Raw genomic sequence first — 5291 nt, forward strand, 5'->3', positions numbered from 1 at the left:
AATATAACAAAAAAAAAAATTTACAAAGAAAATAACAAAAAAAATATGTGAAAAAGCAAACCAATAAATATATATTTGCAATATATTTGTGCAGCTTAACAACAACAACGCGAACAGCGGCTCAAACCTATTTTAATTTATTTGCATTTTGTTGTTGTTGTTGTTGTCGCCGTGACACATACGCACCATTGGCCCCGCCGGCTGTGCGAGGGTATTTATTTTTTGTTTTTTTTTTCTGCTCGCTGTCTTTTTTTTCAATTTATTTATTTTTTTGTTGTTGTTTTTTCGCTGCAGACCCTACTACGCCCTGCCCTATGCCATATGGCCCCGTCGATATGCGCCATGCAATCAGTGCACCTATATATATATACTTAAATATATATACATATGTGTATGTGCATGCGTGTGTGTTTGTATATTATATAGCTGCGCCCTGATCCTGGGTGGCCAGGACTATCGCTTCGGCCCGTTTGCTTGCACGCAGTTTCGCATTTGGGCATCTCTTTTGCGTTTTGTTCATTTTTTGATGCTGGCGCTGCCGTCGTGGAGTTTGGGCGACGGCGAGGCCAATGTGCGTGTGCGGCGACTGTTGGAGCGGTACCGTTATATGTATTTTTATACATTTTATTTTTCATTCGCGCACGCACACAATAAAACGCATAAAAAACGAACGCAACAGGGACAAAAAAAAACGCACACACACACACACACACACACACAGCAGCAGCGCCAGAAAAACGAAGAAGAGGTAAATAATGTACAGCGCTTGTGGGGAGCGCGAGGGCAGGCTGGGATGCAGGATGCAGCCTGACAGATAGGCAGCCAATGCGTTGCATACTTTTAGGCGCGGCGACAGCTCAGCAAGTGCGTGTGTGTGAGTGTGCGTGTGCCTCATAGGGGCGTTGTCTGTTTTATTCATTTTTTGTGCGTTCTGCAGCAGCTGCATCAGCTGCAGCAGTTGCAGCGGCAGCAGCAACAGCAACAACAACAACGACGACAACAACAACAACAATGGCAAACAGTTATTGCGCTGTGCTGGTACTTTTGACAACAACAACAATGTTAATGATAACAACAACAACAACAGCAACAATAAAAATAACAATAACAACAACAGCATATAATTGAAACGTTGGCGTCACCACATCGCCGTCGACGTCAACGTCGACTGCAGCAGCGGCAGCCTTTCGCTCTTTGTGCGTTTTTAAATTGCAACTGAAATATGCGTTAATTTATGTTGTGTTGTTAAGCCGCACGCACACACACCACACACTCACACACAAGCACACTAACACACACCAAACGCTCAAACCATTCTCTCTTTGGGTTTTTTTTTTGCCGCTCATTATCTGCCCACTCGAAGCAGCCCGCTCTGCGCTGCCCACTCCCCCTCCTCCACTCCTGTATGCCGGTACAATGCTATTTATTTTTAACCCCTGCTGCCTAGCACCCATATAACTCTCCCTCTCTCTCTCTCTCTCTCTCTCTCTCGCCCTCTTTCTCACTCACTCACTCTATCTCTCTCAGTCGCCTGTCCCACTCCCACTTAGTGGCCCTATCAATTGGTTTGTTGGCTTGGCTCGCCAACAGGCAAAGAATTACACAAAATACCATTCAGCTTCAAAACTATGCGATATCATCCAACCATCCATCCATCCATTTATCCATCCATACATTAACTCAGCCATACATTTGATTGTTAATTTCTTCTTCTTTCATTCTTTTTTTTCGTTAATTTTCGATTGTAATTTAAATGCAATTTACAATGAGATTGACAATGCGTTAATGATCATATTTGCTGCGGCTATCAAAGTTATTCGATCTTTGAATCTGTGCGTGCGCAAAGAAAATTGTAAATACATTAACAGAGAAAAGGAAGTATATATACATGTACATATTTATTATATTTTTATTTGTTTGTTTATTTTAATTTTATTTATTTTAAATTATTTATTTATTTGAGTTTTTTTTTTTGGGGGGGGGGGGGAGGGGGGGGAAAACGAGATGAAAGTTTGTTGTCTCTGCAAAAAAGTAATTGAATTTTAAATTTGTTAATAGTAAAAATATAAATAAAAATATTACTAAATGGCATGAGGAAACGAAGTAAATGGATTCCTTTATAGAATTTAATAAATCCTTCAAAAATGTAGAAAAAAAAAAAAAAACAACTTGACATGCTCATATCCTTTCAATCGGATGACAAATTGAAAGAAAATATTTGAAGTTCTTATTATAAGTCTGCTCTGTCGTGCCTAGCTGTATTAGTTTGCTAAATGGTTGTGATCAAACAAGCAACTAATCAAATGAAAAGACGGAAAGGAGAAACGAAGAGAGCTTAGTTTAGTTAGCTCTCTTCGTTTCTCCTTTCCGTCTTTTCATTTGATTAGTTGCTTGTTTGATCACAACCAGAAATATCTATCATAACATATCATCATACTATTATACCATATCCTTTACAGGGTTGTCGATGCTTCAGGACAGAGCGTCGCACAGCGCTAGATCGGCACACATCCTTAAAGACAAATATATACATAATGAGATATATGTATATATTAGCACTGATTATTAGAGCAGCAGCCTTCTGATTATTTTTACAGAGAGACAAGTAAGCTACATTGGTTTCTGAGAGTTACCTCGACTCAGCTGATTCAATTTTCATATATGTGGATATTTATATATATAGCAAGGGAGACTCTTCACGCTTCCCCTTCACACAGACAAATCGACTCAAGCCGTGATTTTTGGCAGGAATACATATGTCAATGCTTTATGGAGTCGTAAAGGCTGCCTTTTGCCTCGGGACATTGATCGACACAGTTAATATAAACTCACTCAAAGGACTGCAGATGCTGCCAACTGTCTCTGACAGAGACTTACACGAAAGTCTAAAATAATTTGCTTCCATTATTTATTATTTATTAAAAAAGTACATTTGTTACATCATTTTATGGCCAGCCTCGGGTATGTATTGAATGGCCCAACCCCGCTGCGAATCAACGTGCATATATCAAAATATCTGGCAAAAGCCAAAAGGTGTAAGAGCAAAGTCCAATTATAAGACTTCATTCATTTATTTGCAGCTTCCTCAAGGAGCTGACAAAAAATGGCAAAGAAAAAACTAGAAGCTGCAAGAGAAATAAATACAAAATAAATTTTGCAGTCACAAAGGATGCTGGCTGTACGGCGCCTAAATGTATCCTATATAAATGCCTGCTGTGCATATTTATTAATGCAATTCAGCTCTACATATTTATCTATATATATATATATATGTGTGGCTGTGTGTGTATTTGTTTGTCTCAAATTATATACATACAGTAAGACAGAGATAGATGCCACAGCGAAAGAGTGTGAGAGAGAGAGAGAGAGAGAGAGAGAAAGAGCTAGCGGTCAGGTCAACTATTTATGGGCCGCATTGGCAAAGGTTTGAGTTTTCTTGAGAAAATTACCAAAATAACCCCTTGGAGAGAGAGCAAAGGAAACAAAAGCCCGTAAAGTGCAGCACGAACAACAGCAACAACAACAACAACAACTAAAACACAATGTGCAACAGCAACAACAACGACAAACACAAAAATGCAATTACCGAAATGATAACATGGCCTATGGATGCAAAAGAGGATTCGAAACGATTCCGTCTTCAAACTCTGCCAAGCAAACTCAAGATGTTGATATTTTAAGTAAATGTGTGTGTGTGTGTGTGTGTGTGTGTATGTGAAGTGAAGCATAAAATATATATTAATATATATAAATGCGGCTAAGAAAAACAATGCCAACAAAAATATAGCAAACTAGATATGCTCTAACAAAACTGCTAAAATATTTTTATTTTTAAATTTTTATTCCTATTGAAAGTTTTCATGTTTTGATGAAAAAGTAAAGTAAAATAGGCAACCCAAATATTTAAAAATATAGTTAAGATAATCAATAATATATAATAGATATATTCATCTTAATATAATGTGAATACAATAAAAATAAATAAATAAAATACAAATAAAAACATATATATAATAATTTATACAACTTTCGAAGTGAAATGATAAATGATAAAGAAAGTTGAAAATCGAAAAAAAAATATAAATATTTCACTTAGCAATATGAAAATAAATAAATACACCAAATAAAAATTTGAATGGGAAAATGTATATATTATATTTCCCTTTGGTATTTTGGGTATAAAATAAAATATTTTGGGTACAAAATAAAATATATAAATAAAAGTAGATATGAAATATATATTGGATTCTTAGGAATTAAAATATTTAAGCAAATCATATGGAAATTGTGACAAGTAGCAAGACAAATTATAATGCACCACAATTTAGCTGGAGCACAACAAGCCTCTGTCTTTGAACAAACATATACCTATACAAACATATATACGGCATATGCATGTTGATATAATGCATGCACATATACTCATATATATATATACATACATGTTTGTATATATATTTTTGAGACAAGCCAAAGATTTTCTATTAAATTTTAAATAATTCAATTTTACATTCTACCAAAAACATTGCAAATGAGTAAAGTAAACCAATACAGAGAAACAAACTGCAGTTGCATGCTGTGCGTGCATATGTGTGCATGCGTGTGTGTGTGTGTGCGTACTGCATCTTGTCAAAAATGTTGCATTATATTCGGTTTTGTCTTGCCTCATGCATTGTGCACTCTCTCTCTCGAAGAAAATCTTAAGCCTACTTTGGCAATCTCAGCTCGCCTGCTCGCCTCCCCCCTTGAAAGTTCTCAAGTGTGCTGCTGCTTTGGCCACAGCCAGCTTCAGAGGGGGGCTTAAGGTTTATTTTAGGGCAGTGGTTGGTCGATTTTCAAGTGATTTTTCATAGGCACCCCCCGCAGTCGCCCTAACCCCTGGCAAGTACACTGTTTGTATATAATTAGATGCCAGGCGACGACGAGTACAGTTTTCTATGTACTGTAAAATTTGCCAACAGCAGGCAAAACACTTATGTATCTATCAAGTGTACATAATAATAATGTGCGGGTGTGTGTGTGTGTGTGGGAGTGGGATTTGTTTGTGTGTGTCGCACTGTTGTTTGTGCATGCGGCATTTGTTTATCAGCCATTAGCCAAATTATGTAATTGCATAGTTTTTTACTTTCGTATTTTTGCATTTAGTATTAATGATGCGATTCGCAGTTTTCAAATATCTATAAAAAATTAACTTTTTTCCCAATGGCCTGCTGGATGGAAAATCTGACTGCTGCCCTTAGTGTAGCTGTTAAACTACTTTAAATATTAAAAACAATTTACGTTCATTTTTG

This window comes from Drosophila arizonae, chromosome 3, assembly GCF_054131065.1.
Source record: "Drosophila arizonae isolate 15081-1271.41 chromosome 3, UAZ_ARI_1.0, whole genome shotgun sequence".
Lineage (NCBI taxonomy): Eukaryota > Metazoa > Arthropoda > Insecta > Diptera > Drosophilidae > Drosophila > Drosophila arizonae.